This window comes from Rattus norvegicus, chromosome 2, assembly GCF_021556685.1.
Source record: "Rattus norvegicus strain SHRSP/BbbUtx chromosome 2, alternate assembly SHRSP_T2T, whole genome shotgun sequence".
Classification (NCBI taxonomy): Eukaryota; Metazoa; Chordata; class Mammalia; order Rodentia; family Muridae; genus Rattus; species Rattus norvegicus.
The window spans coordinates 185430597-185445321 of NC_141535.1; the positions used below are offsets into that span (position 1 = coordinate 185430597).

General features: G+C 42.5%; 1 protein-coding gene, 1 long non-coding RNA gene and 1 other non-coding gene across 7 annotated transcripts in view; 1 reads left to right on the forward strand and 2 right to left on the reverse strand.

Annotated features, from left to right (window-relative positions):
- The window catches only part of Rprd2 (regulation of nuclear pre-mRNA domain containing 2), a 65105-nt gene that overhangs the window by 48524 nt on the left and 1856 nt on the right, over positions 1-14725 (reverse strand).
- On the forward strand, positions 1623-8344 carry LOC148006726 (uncharacterized). The gene is made up of 2 exons (XR_015676555.1): positions 1623-1854; positions 6763-8344. It is a non-coding gene; the product is annotated as an uncharacterized LOC148006726 (long non-coding RNA).
- On the reverse strand, positions 13776-13856 carry Trnap-agg87 (transfer RNA proline (anticodon AGG) 87). Its single transcript has one exon. It is a non-coding gene; the product is annotated as a tRNA-Pro (tRNA).

The window sequence follows — 14725 nt, forward strand, 5'->3', positions numbered from 1 at the left end:
CCTTAATGATCTTGAACTGACCTTTCTGCCTCCCAGGTGCTAGGATTACTGCTGTGTGACTGTGATAGAATGTAGGATATCGTGAATGCTACACAAGCATTCTACAAACTGGAGCTGGAGAGATGGGTAGTACTTGTTGCTCTTGCAGAGGCCATGGCTTCGGTTCCCAGCACTCACATGGCAGCTCACAACCATCAATAATAACTTCAGTTCCAGGGGCTCCAGCAACCTCTTCTGCATATACATGTACATATACATATATGTATGTGTGTATATGTATATATAAAATACAAACATAGAATAAATAAATATAATAAACTCAGCTATACCACTCACCCCTGATTTAAGGTGTAAAAGGTTATTCTGAATGCTGCAGAAACAAGAACACTACTAGTTAGATGACTAGTATAATCTGTATACAATGTTAGTGGCTTGGATTAACCTTGTGTTTCCCAGGTAGATCTAACCATAGCTTCATGTTAATTAATATTGTATTGTTATATACATAGCCCAGTCTGGCCTTGAACTCACTATGTAACCTAGGCTAGGCTCGAACTTACAGCAGTCTTCCGGTCTCAGCTTTCTGGATACAGAATGTGAGTCATGATACCTGGCCAACAGGATTTACGTACTACTTTTATTGGTATATATTCATTATAAGGAATGATGAATTTCACAAAAACCTTTCCATACAAGGATATAGTTTGGGATGGATTCGATGTAGGGCTAGAAGAATAGTCTGAAATGTCTTTGAGTTTTGCCTCAGTGACTACCAAGAGATAGTGGTTACTGGCGAAGATTGCAAATGGAACAGGTTCTGAAAAGTATATTAGAAATTTAGTTTTGAATATGTTAAGTTTTGGGATGTTTGCTTTTTAAGATACCTTGAGATACAATTTATGACTGTAAAATTCACCATTTTAAGTCGTTTTAGTGTATTCCCAGTAATATTTAAGTTACCATATTACCTGGGAGTTGAGACATGAGGACTGTGAATTTGCAGCCAGCCAGGTGAAAAGAAAATTATACGAATTCTAGGTTTAAAAATATAAAAATTAAAAAAATAAACCCCAAAAGGCCACAGACCCAGGGCTAAGCCCTGCAGCCAGGACTAGCAGGCCATAAAGATAAAGGAGCACAGGAAACACTGTTCAGGCAGGACTGACAAGCCATAAAGAAAAGGAATACAAAAACCAGCTCAGGCTATCGAGGACTGACCCATAAACCATCCAAAGACGTCCCCCCAGCTTACTCAGAGTCATACTTTAACCAGATGTCCTCCAGACCCTGATAAGCCCCTACTTGTGCTTTTCAGCCATTGTGTCCTACAGAGAGCATTCCAAGAAACCGGACAGCCCAAGCCTAACCAGAGGTGTTTCAAATACAAATGCTCCATCAATTTTGACAAACTTTTAAAAATAATGAGGACCTAAAGACCCTACCCTTCTCCTGATTTAGTAGCTCTGTTCCAGGAACCAGGGGGCCATAAAACCTTCTGGCGTCCCCTTATCTCCTGGAGCCATAAAACAATCCTGTAACTTGTGGTGCATTCCCCTTTGACATCCCCCATCCCCTGGTGCTCACAGCCTCTGCCTTTAAATACTCTTTTTCCCAGCCTCTCGGGGCCGACACCTCTGTCTCCTGCGCAGGATACGTGTCGGCCCGGAGATCTCTGTAATAGGTCTCCGTAATAAACCTCGCCTTTGCTTATTACATCCAAAATGGTCTCTCTGTGTCTGGGGTCCGCGATTTCCCAAGACTTGAGTAAGGGTCTCTCTGCGTGGGATCTTTCATAATAATGGGGGCTCGTCCGGGATCTTCGCGACCACCCCAGACTCTGAAGACCCCTTGGAGGTGAGTTAGATGTTTGTCTGAGTGTTTCTGTGTGAGCGGCGCCGCAATTGTCAGTCTGTGTCTGTCTCTGTTTTGGTTCCGCCGTGTGTGTATATATGTGTGTCTTAGTACTGGTCAGTGTTAAGAGGGCAGATGGGTATTCCTGCCCTGTGGTAAGAGGGCAGATGGGTATTCCTGCCCTGTGGTAAGAGGGTGGATGTGTATTCCTGCCCTGTGCTAGGAGGGTGGATGTGTATTCCTGCCCTGTAGGAGAGTGGATGTGTATCCCCACTCATGCAGCTGCCTTTGTGGTCCGTGAGGACCCCCTGGCTGTGGAAGGGGGGACGCCCCGGGCCCGCAAGGCTGCAGCCCCTGGAAGACGTTCCACGGGCGGAGAACAGTCGGGAGAGCCCGGCTATGGACAGTCAGGAGGACCTGACTCTGGTTTTCTGGAACAAAGGAGATGGAATGCTCCTTTTACCTAGGCGGGAGTGGACGAGGAATCCCACTCCGTCAGAGGTCGAGTTCGGCTGCCTATTTAAATATAGGCGCGGATAAGTGTGCTTGGTCGTTAGGACAAGAGGACACTCTGGAATCCTGTTGGGAGGTGGAATCAGATGGTCCATCTCATCCCAAAAGCAGCTAAGGTTAAGCTGCAGTTTGGGCCATGTACTGAAGGTACCAGGCATCTGTGAAAGTTGGCTATAAGATGCTTTGTCTTGGTCTTGTTTGTCTGGCTTGTTTTCTGTGGTATTGTCGAGTGTCTTTTTGGCTTTTGTTTCGTTTTTGAATTTTGGACTGACGACTGTGTTTAAATTTTGGACTGACGACTGTGTTTGAATTTTGGACTGACGACTGTGTTTGAAATCATGAAACTGTTTGCTTTGTTCGTCAAAGAGTTTTACTTGGTCCTCTTGGTGCTTAAGTTAAAAGTTAAAAATAATTTGCTTGAGAGAAATTGTTTTCTGCCAGGGAGTTTTGTCTTTCTCTCTTGAGCCTCCTCCCCAAGGAGAGAGACCCCTCCCTTTACTCCCTTTGACCAACCTAGCTGCTGTTAACAGTTGTGTAAACAGACATTAACAAAAGCCTTGAGGAAGAAACCGCTCATAAATAAAAAAGTTCCCCAGATTAGGCCTCCGGTATGAAACAAGTATAGTGAGTAAAAAACTTAATTTTATGGACCCCGCTCTAGTGGCGGTGTGTTGGTTGATAGCCAACGTTAAGTTTTTAAAACATAGTGTTTTATCTGTGCTTGTGCTCGCAACACACAGTAGGGGGGAGCGAAATTAGCTGCGGAGCTGCTACAGCGAGCATGGGGACTTCTCAAGTCTCACCCAATTTTTCTGGCTCTTCAGGAGCTGTTTAAAAGGAAAAGGCTTAAGGTAAAAAGAAACACTATAGAGAGATTTCTTAGTGAATTACTACACCTTGGTTCGCGATCTCTGGGAATCTCACGATGGACAGCTGAGATAAGCTAAAAAAAAAGATTTAAATTTTGCTTGGGAACAAAGAATCTTAAAGGTGGAGTTTCAGCCGGTATGACACTTAGTGCGTAGCTGCCTAAAAGATCAGAAATGCTGTCAACAGGATATAAAAAAGGGACAGGCTGTGTTAGAAATGCTACAGGAAGAATGATCTAAAAAGGCTGAGAGTGAGGTGGGGGAGGACTGTAAAGAAAACAAAAACAAGAAAAGAATTTCTGCTTTTAGTGGCCAGACCTTCAACTCTTGCTCACAGAAAGAGGGTGCTCTTTAGGAGAAGTTCTTTAAAGAGCCTGCCTTATCTGCTGGCCCTATTCCAAGAGAGGAGTCAGTCTCCAGCATTAAATTACTTTTCTCACTGGTCATCATTAGCATGGAGAATGCCTTTGATCCTATCCCCACAGCAGCCAGTTCCTGCCCCTGTGGTGGAAATGTCCCAGGTTGGGGGACAGAGAAGCCCCTAAAATAGTTTCAAAGAATCTACAACAAACTGTGAAGAACTTTGTTTTGTTTTGCCAGTCAGGATTTAGAATTCAGACTTTGGCTGGTCAGGATTAATGTTTTCTTTTCCATGGGCCTTTAGCCCACTGAGAAAGTTTGGTAAAGGGCTGCTACTGAGGTCCTGAAAGCCCCAGGTAAACTGGTTACAATTCTTTTGTCAGCTGCTTAGTATCTAACACCCAGGTTCTACCTTCTCTCCATCCTTTTGTTATTAGTTGTTACTGGAAGCCTAGTGCCATTTAGAGGATGGGTCTCTTGAGCGATAAAGCCACTGAGCTGGCACTAAAGGAAGGTACTCCTTAAGAGAAAATCTAAGTCCGGAGAGACAGCCGGTAGCAGATAGGCTGCCCCTCTGCTCACTTTTCTGTTTCACAGACACAAGGCCTTTTTGTCCCAAGAAAGCCTCCTGGCTTAGCTGTGTGACTAAATGCTATTTGCCCTCTTCAGTGGACCTCTATTCTCAAGATTCCCTTGTTTTCTCACCATCCCATTTGAGATGCTTGTTAGTAACTGTTACAGGTCTTCTTTACCACCGAGGAAAGACGGAATCCTACTAGAGGCCAGAAAAAGTGTTCCAGAGATGGATAGAAGGCCCTCACTTCTGCCTGCTCTCTTCAGACGCCTAAAGGTAGGGAGTGCCAGGTCTGCTGCCAGGCTCCAAGGGTGGGTCTCTGAGGGGCTAAAAAAATGCCCCACCAATCTGGCTAAGATAAAGAAAGGATATGAAGAAAAAGTTACAAAAATTTAAAGGGTTAAGTTAAGTTGCTGAGAGTTAGTACAAGTTACAGAGAAAGAGGTAAAAAGAACAGAAAGCTAAAAAAAAAAAAGAGACAAAAAGAAGAGGAAGTTAGAGAGATAAAGAGAGATAAAAGACGAGAGAGGAACATATACTGGCCACAGTAGTTAGGGAACCTAGGAAGATAGTACCTGGCAACAGAAGAGAATTCCTGACTAAAGATCAGTGTGCCTAATACGAAGAAAAAGGATATTGGGTCAGGGACTGCCCCAGAAAGAACAAGAGGGGACACTGGAGAGCCTCTTGGTGCTGGCTATACACAGAGATAGAAGGGAAGCCCGCCCAGTTGTTTTGTGGATACAGGGACCCAATGCTCTGTGCTCCTATGCCCCCCTGTGGGCCAATATCCAAAGACCTTGAGTGCAAGGAGCTACTGACAACGAACAATACTTATGGACTGCCCGAAGAACAGTGGACCTTGGCGTGGGCCGGGTAACCCACTAGTTCATAGTCATCCCTGACTGCCCCCATCCCTTGCTCATGAGAAAATTGCTCTCCAAATTGGCTTGCGTGGGCTAAAATGGCTGGATGAGGCCATGTGTATACATATCTATAGACTGTGTATGTGGAGCTTAAGACCTGTCTCAGTACACCAGTAACTGATGCTGGGAGTTGAATGGCTTAGTGCTTTTCTGCCTGAAACACACCGTTCCTGCCAGCCGGGCACTAACAATTATCACCCAATCCAGGACTTAAACTGTGATAGAGTGGCTGATAGAGTGTCCAAAGATGGGACCACTGGTCAGCTGCCATGGACTAGATTCTCCACCGGTTGGGGACAATCTGGTCACCTTGCTGCCCAATCCGGACCTGGAGCCACCACAGCACGAGTGTCAAACACTGACAGAAGCACATGGGTGGAGGAAAGACCTCTGCGACTGGCTGATTGACCCCTGCTGAAAGCCGAGGACCTTGTCCACAGATGGGAACAGTTCTCTTCATGAATGAAGGTCAGAGACAAGTGGGTGCTGCCATGGTGGACAACACAATGTCATCTAGAATGGCTGAACCTCTACCCCCCCCAGCACATCAGCGCCACAGATGCCTTTGCCATCTCTTGGATGCCCGGATGAAGCCAACAACTGTGAGTACTATTCATTGCCCAGGAAAACAGGAGGGAAGAGATTCAGTGACATGGGGCAGTGACAAAACAGATAAAGTGGCTCGGGAAATGGCTATACAGGAGCCTATCCTGGTTACAGGCCTACAAGAGACAGCCACTGAGAACTAGGATTAGACTAAGGGATGGCCTCACTTAGAAAAGGCCCAAATTGCTTAAAAGATAAAGGACAATGGCACACTTGAGGGGAAGCTATACTCCCCAGAGAACAAAGAAAAGACTCACTTTGCCAAATAAAAAAATAGACTTGGGCTGGGGATTTAGCTCAGTGGTAGAGCGCTTACCTAGGAAGCGCAAGGCCCTGGGTTCGGTCCCCAGCTCCGAAAAAAAGAACCAAAAAAAAAAAAAAATAGACTCATTTAAGAGATAAGAAGTTTGTCCAAATAGTTAAAATATATATAATAGACTTTAAGATTTTAGCCAAGAGAGACAATAAAAAAGTATAAAATACGTCAATAAATAAATGCTTAACAAACAAACAGGACAAAGAGACCTAGAGAGTTTAACGAAAAGTCGAAATGAACTTCACTGAGATAAAACCAGAAAAATATAATCTCCTAGTGCTTGTAGATACTTTTTCAGAAATAGACAGAAGCTTTCCTCACCAAACGAGAGACGGCCTCTACAATCATCAAGAAGATACTGAAAGAAATCTTCCCCAGGTCTGGAATGCCCAAGGTAATCTGGTCAGACAACGGTCCTACTTTCGTTGCCAAGGTAAGCCAGGGTGTGGCCAAATATTTAGAGGTCGATTGGAAATTACATTATATTTACAGACCTCAAAGTTCAAGACAGGTAGAGTAAATAAACAGAACTCTAAAAGAGACCCTAAACAAATTGACCATGGAGACTGGCACAGACTGGGTGACACTCCTTCCCTCTTGCTCTCTTCAGAGCAAGAAATACCCCTTCCAGACTCAGCTTTACCCCCTTTGAGATCTTATATGGGGCCTAAGCTCCCCTGACTGTATTAGATGATGTTACTGAACCAACATGTCATAGTGCCATAGTAATAATGATTTGTGTGCCAGGCTAAAAGACCTACAGGTGATACAGAAAGAAATCTGCTCACAGCTGACAGCAGCCTATGCCCCGGAGACCCCTGAGACATCCCATCAGTTCCAGGTCGGAAGCAGCTACACTGAGCCCAGACACTCGAGCCTCGCTGGAAAGGACCGTACCTGGTGCTGCTGACCACCCTGACAGCCGTCAATTCTCAGCCCTCACCAGCCGTGTACTAGCTGTTAGGGCTGAGAGCTGGGACCTAGAGGGAAATTCAGTCATGTTTGTCCTGGGTTCTATCAAGATAGGTGTGGGATAGGCTTGATTTCTATTACAAATGATGTAACATTACATATGTTAGTACTCCTAACACTTCTTGGGACTGTGCCTCAGGGATCACAACCTGTATAAGTTTAAAAGTTCTAAAAGACAGTTATGACCTTGATATATAGGTTCAGATAGTGTCCAGATAGAATCCTGATGCTAAAGACTTTTTAGCTGACCTCCAAGAATACCTAACCTCCCTCTCAGAGGTAGTCCTTCAAAATAAAAAAAAGGGTCAAACCTGATATTCCTTAAAGAAGGAGTCTGTGTGCTACACTGAAAGAAAAATGTTGTTTCTATACAGACCATTCAGGAGTAATTAAAGACTCCATAAATAAACTTAAAAAAAGGTTAGACAAAAGACAGAGAGACAGAGAAGTACATCAGAGATGGTTTGAGAGCTGGTTTAATAGATCTCCTTAGATAACTACTCTGATATCTTCCCTTATGGGACCCTTCTTAGTTTTGCTTCTGCTTCTGATTATAGGTCCATGTGTGTTAAAAAAAAAAAAAACAACAACTATTTAATAGGCTTGACTCTTACATTTTGATAGAGACGCTTAACAAGGTTGGTTTGAGTCTTGGTTCACTCGGTCTCCCTGGATGACTACCCTACTCTCTGCTACAGCTGGGCCATTATTAATAATTTTCTTGGTTTTAGTTTTTGGCTCCTGCGTGACAAACAGGTTAATTGCTTTTGTTAAAAATTGAGTGGGTGCTGTGCGGTTGATGGTTGTGAGACAACAGTACCAGTCAGTTAGGACAACTGGTGAGACCAAATAAGACTTGATATCAAAATTCTAAGATTAGAATTATTTAGTAGGAGAAGACGGGAATGAAAAGAAAATTATACGAATTCTAGGTTTAAAAATATAAAAATTAAAAAAATAAACCCCAAAAGGCCACAGACCCAGGGCTAAGCCCTGCAGCCAGGACTAGCAGGCCATAAAGATAAAGGAGCACAGGAAACACTGTTCAGGCAGGACTGACAAGCCATAAAGAAAAGGAATACAAAAACCAGCTCAGGCTATCGAGGACTGACCCATAAACCATCCAAAGACGTCCCCCCAGCTTACTCAGAGTCATACTTTAACCAGATGTCCTCCAGACCCTGATAAGCCCCTACTTGTGCTTTTCAGCCATTGTGTCCTACAGAGAGCATTCCAAGAAACCGGACAGCCCAAGCCTAACCAGAGGTGTTTCAAATACAAATGCTCCATCAATTTTGACAAACTTTTAAAAATAATGAGGACCTAAAGACCCTACCCTTCTCCTGATTTAGTAGCTCTGTTCCAGGAACCAGGGGGCCATAAAACCTTCTGGCGTCCCCTTATCTCCTGGAGCCATAAAACAATCCTGTAACTTGTGGTGCATTCCCCTTTGACATCCCCCATCCCCTGGTGCTCACAGCCTCTGCCTTTAAATACTCTTTTTCCCAGCCTCTCGGGGCCGACACCTCTGTCTCCTGCGCAGGATACGTGTCGGCCCGGAGATCTCTGTAATAGGTCTCCGTAATAAACCTCGCCTTTGCTTATTACATCCAAAATGGTCTCTCTGTGTCTGGGGTCCGCGATTTCCCAAGACTTGAGTAAGGGTCTCTCTGCGTGGGATCTTTCACAGGGATACATACCAACAACAAAAAACATGCTTAATATATTCTAGACATAATAATTAAGTTCATGCTTAGACAGGGACTGGCTATGACTCAGTGGAGTACTGATACTGAGATCCAGGTAAAGGTGCTTCATGTTTTTGAAACATTCCCAAGAAACATGGAATAATATCTGTATCTCCATGAGCTTAACACACTGAAACAAACAAACAACAAAAAAAAAAGGTGATACAGGCATTCAAAGGGAAGACAGGGAGGGATGGCTCAGCAGTGTTCAAGAGCGCTTACTGCTCTTCTAGGGGACCTGAGTTCAGATCCCAGCACCCATGGGATCCCAGCATCAGGCGGCTCAGTCTGACACTCTAGCTCTGACAGATAGAATACTGTCCTGGCCTCCATGGGCACATTCATGCACAGGCACATGCACACACTAAGACATCCTCATATACAGATACTCAGTTTATACAATAAATCTCTTTGTAATAAAGCAGTCCTTGATGTATTATCCCTTTACCCTCTATCCCATCATAAACTCTGAACTGTCTGCTAATGAAGGCCCATCCTAACTGCTTTCCAGCCACAAATGCTCTCACGTTGGCTCACTCTAGCTCAGGAACTTAGTGTTTTTCTGTTCTTTTGGCTTTTAACTTTTTGTATTTATTTTAAAGAATGTGTGTGCTATGGGATGTATGTGGACAGCCCATAGGAGTTCTCTCCTCTTACCCTGTGGGTGCTAGGGACAGAACTCAGGTGGTCAGATGTGGCAAGCACCTTTTCCAGCTGGCACCCTCTTTGACTGTTATGAACACTTCTGACTTGCCTTCTCACTCAGATGTTATTTCCATACCACTAACCTGATAGTCCAAATCTCCTAACACCGTATTCCCCCTTTCTGCTTTATAACATTTACCACAGTATAAAAGATTTATTAAACTATGTATTCATTTTATCTGTTGTCTGTCTTACCTCACTACAGTAAGCTGTCTGTCAGAAAAATGCTTTACCCACTTTGTTTGCCCGCTATACTTCGTGGCCAGACATTCCCTGGCACAGTAGGTGTTCTGAGGATTTGTTGATTGCTGACAGGCACAGAAGTACAGTTAAGGGGAGGAATAAATCTCTCTCTAGCACAGTAAGGTAACTATGCTCAGCAACAACTAACTATACTTCAAAACAGCTAACACTAGTTTTTCTGATCCTTTTTAAAGATTCCTTTTTATTGTTTGCATATCTGTGCCTGTGAATGTACATGCTCATGAGTGTACTGGTGCCTACCGGCCAGAACAGAACAACGGACCCCTTGGAGCTGAGATGCAGGTGTTTGTGAGATATCCAATACTTGGTTCTCATGATAAAGCAACAAGTGCTCATAACTGCGGAGCCATCTTTCCAGACTCTTGGAAAGGATTTTCAACATTCCAAATGCAAAATAATGAAGTCTGAGACATCACAAAAGCAACTATGTTATATACTCATTACCTACTATATAAACACATTGAAATATTACACTGTATCCATGAATTTGTACAATTACCTGTCAATTAAAAATAGAAATAGTGGGGGCTGGAGAGATGGCTCAGTGGTTAAGAGCACTGACTGCTCTTCCAGAGGACCTGAGTTCAATTCCCAGCAACCACGTGGTGGCTCACAACCATCTGTAACGAGATCTTATGCCCTCTTCTGGTGTGTCTGAAGACAGCTACAGTGTACTTATATATAATAAATAAAACAAAAACTATGATTTTCGGGGTTGGGGATTTAGCTTAACGGTAGAGCGCTTGCCTAGCGAGCGCAAGGCCCTGGGTTCTGTCCCCAGCTCCGAAAAAAAGAAAAAAAAAAAACTGATTTTCAAAACATCAAATAATTATTTTTATCATAATGGGGGAATTAAAAAAAAAAGCAAAAAAACCTCTCAAACCTCAAAGCTAAAGAGAGCCCTGGGTTCTTCTGTGGAATCCACTTTGGAACCTAAAGTTTAAACTAAGAAATCACTGCGTAGCTCAAAGATAATACTGTGGTTCCAGGCTAGTTTGGGATACACAGTTAAAGAAGCAAGCAAACAAGTAAACAACAACAAAATATGATCGCATTACTCACAAGGCAGCTCACAACCATCTGTGTATCCAGTTCTAGGGGGTCCAATACTTTTCTGGCTCTGCAGGTGCCAGGCCTTCAAGTAGTGTGTACACATGTATACACACACACACACACACACACACACACAAACACTCATATATATAAAATAAAAATTAAAACTTCAACGTTCTCCACAAAGAAATGTTTGAGGAAATAACATTTATCTTGGTTTGAACATTATATACAATATAACTATACAAGTATACAGTAAGAACACATGTATGTACAATTGTATATCAATCTAAAAACAAAAAAATTAGAGAAGCACCACCACAGTTGGTTGCCTATTTTTTGTAAATTTAAAAATAGTTGAGGAAATGGCCAGGGTGATTGATTGCTCAGGTTGGAGGGGAGTCAGTTGGCTATCAAGTCTGACCACATGAGATCCATCCCTGGAACCTGTCAGATGGGGGAAGAGAACGGACTCCCAGAGACTGTCCTCTGAGCACACATGCCCTGTGGCATGGGTGTATTTCCTTCTCTAAAACAAATACATGCAAAAGAATGTTTTTTAATAGCTAAATGGAGCCTTAAGAAATTTTGTGGCTTACAGACTTAATTAGGCTTCTACTTTTCCTGTGGGAGCTCATTTAACTAATTCTCACTGTGCTTCCTAAAACATATCAAACCACTCAATGGTTAGAAATAAGATAGAACAGGGTCTAGAGAGATGACTCAGTGGCTAAGAGTGCATACAGCTCTTCCAGAGGACTTGAGTTCAGTTCCCAGCACCCACAACCACACATTCAAATTCCAGTTCCAGGGGATCCAACCCATATATCCCCAGACAGACATATATGTAATAGAGGTATCGGGATGTAACATTTCTACTTCTGTCCCACTGGTTGTTCAGACTACCTCCTAATCCACTGAGAAGTTGATCCAGTTCTCTCCTGATGACTAGTGACCCTGCCCCTATACTCCAAGCAAAGCTTTGCTGTAACTGCTGAATGTATAGGGTCTCAGTAGTAAACAATTAACATTTCTGTAGGTTAACTCTACACTAAGATCCATGCATAATCTCCTTAAACCAGGGCCACAAATTCTATGAGAGTATAATGTTCCCTATACATAAGTGATAAAAGCCACGGTTTAAGTACTATGCATAGTGCATCCCCCAGGATGAAGCAATGGGAAAGATCTCAGCCTAACTCTAAACCTAAAGCCTTGGTTTTTCTACCTTCCTATATTGACTCTTGTTTTACAATAAATTTGGGAGAGAAAAATGAAGTATAAAAATGATAACCTGGGGAGCTGGGGATTTAGCTCAGTGGTAGAGCGCTTACCTAGGAAGCACAAGGCCCTGGGTTCAGTCCCCAGCTCCGAAAAAAAGAACCAAAAAAAAAAAAAAAAAAAAAAAAAAAGATAACCTGGTTAAATTACACATCAACTCCCTGTAAAGCCATATCTTGAACCAGCAGACAAGCAATCCCTACAATTTCACTAAATTATAAATATTTTCATAAAAAACAATTAAAAAAATTGTTCGGGGCTGGAGAGATGGCTCAGCGGTTAAGAGCACTGACTGCTCTTGCAGTGGTCATGAGTTCAAATCCCAGCAACCACATGGTGGCTAACAACCACCTGTAATGGGATCCGATGCCCTCTTTTGTGTGTCTGAAGACAGCTACAGTGCACTCATATACATACATAAAATAAAAAAAATCTTTAAAAAAAATTGTTCAAGCTTTTTGGGTTAGGGGTTTAAGCCCAGGTTAATCCCAAGTGCTACAACTGCAGACATGTGCCACCAAGCCAAGAACAACGATTTTATTAGTCTTTTTGCAACATTATTTTGGCAAACAGTTACTATATCAAGTGGTTTGGGATAGAGAAACAAACAAGACACAACCCTGACATTTGAGACAGATAGGCAATAATGATATAACAAGTGACTTCAGTAATTTAATATACTAAAAAAAAAAAAAATGCTATTGCCTGTCAGGCATGGTGGAGCAAGCCTTTTAATCAGGAGGCAGAGGCAGGTGGCTCTGTAAGTCTTAGGCCAGCCAGGACTACACAAAGAGGACCTGCCTCCAAAAAAAAAAAAAAAAAAAGGTAGAGGCATGACGCATGATCCGTTCATACCATGGAAAGATGGCTGCCAAGTATGTCGGTGAATAGCTACAAACCCAGCAACAGGGAGGCTGGATGGAAGATGCCAATGTGGGCTACATACTACATACCAAACTAGTCAGGGTGACCCAGACTCTCAGAAGACAATGACTGTTAGAGACATGCCTGGACGAAATCAATGGTGCCTGCCTATGGAATACATCTTCAGGAAGCACACTTGCTCATTAAATGTTTTCTTTACAATGTTTAAATGTTTAATTCTTTACAATGAATTAAAAGCCTGTTACTATTATTATACACCATAAGATTAAGGATTCAATAAAAACCCCTCTGGTGGGGTTGGGGATTTAGCTCAGTGGTAGAGCGCTTGCCTAGGAAGCACAAGGCCCTGGACAAGGCCCTGGGTTCGGTCCCCAGCTCCGAAAAAAAGAACAAAAAAAAAAAAAAAAAAACCTCTGGTGAATTAAGGTGTAAGCTCAATGGTGGTGTTTGCACAGAATCAGATGTACCACCAAATGACAGAAATAAAACATCTCTTGATAGATTGAGTGCAGTTCCTTAAATCTAACTGAGGGCTACATGACTACATACCTGTTGTCATAAGAAAAGGGAGAAGCAAGAGTCTCATCAGGGAAGTGGACAGAAACACTGGGAATGCATGAGAGCCACCTCACAATTTTGCCTAAGCAAACTTAGCAACTCTGTGAAGGTCTAAAAATTAGGTGAAAACACTGGCCTAACACATCAACCATTTGTGTCCTAGCCTTTACCAGTCTGGCTTTATTTATCACCTGTAAATATAAATGTCCACAAATTATTCTTAGCCATTTTATAAAGTTTAAGTTCCACCCCTCTTTGAAACTGACAGATTTTTTTTTTTTTTTGGTTCTTTTTTTTCGGAGCTGGGGACCGAACCCAGGGCCTCGTGCTTCCTAGGCAAGCGCTCTACCACTGAGCTAAATCCCCAACCCCGAAACTGACAGATTTTAAAAAGCCAAATGCTTGTCATTTCATTTAAATTATGTAGAATCCACTTTTCAAATAAAATACTGCCCTCCTACTCTTAGAACCAACAAAGGAAATAAACTCAGGCACAAAACCACAGAGACAGGAAAAATTCTGGTCCTTGCATTTCTCATTATTCTTGACTAGAAAAAAGTATAATTTTCACTTGTGATCCTACACACAGAGCTAGGGACCAACTTATTCTTGAAAATATGTAACATAGGGTTAAAGCACTAGAGACCAACAGTAGGCAATGGAAAATGCTTCATAACTCGGTAAAATGATTTAAAACAGGGTGGGAAATGTCCTCTTCCACACACTCGCATCGCTTACTACACTGATGCACCCATTACACCAAACACTGTTCCACAAAGTTAATGATAAGAGTCCAATCCAACCTACATCATTTTACTGAGTAACCTTTAGCCACCTGACATTTCTGAGCCCTAGTTTCCTCCTGTGTAATTCAGTGGACTATGAAATATATTATAAGGTATACAGAAATGCCTGGCATGTGGCAGATACATATATGTGAGTCTTCGGAGATGACAGATATTGCAGATTCTAGTATAATCTCTTGGCAAGAAGTAAACAAAAAGATCTGACAACAGTAAAGAAGGACTAGCTAATCCCGTCTTTTCTCTCAAATATCCTTCTCAGCACTGTATTTCAAAGAACCACAGAACAACTGTCCCATCAATAACTTTAAATACAAAAGATTTCAAATTTGGAGCCTATAATTTTGAAGTTTTACCCACTTGTTCACTAACAAGTAAACTCAAAAATATTATAGAAGCAAAAACAATGTGGGATAAGAAACTGGTAAATGAGTGCCACTG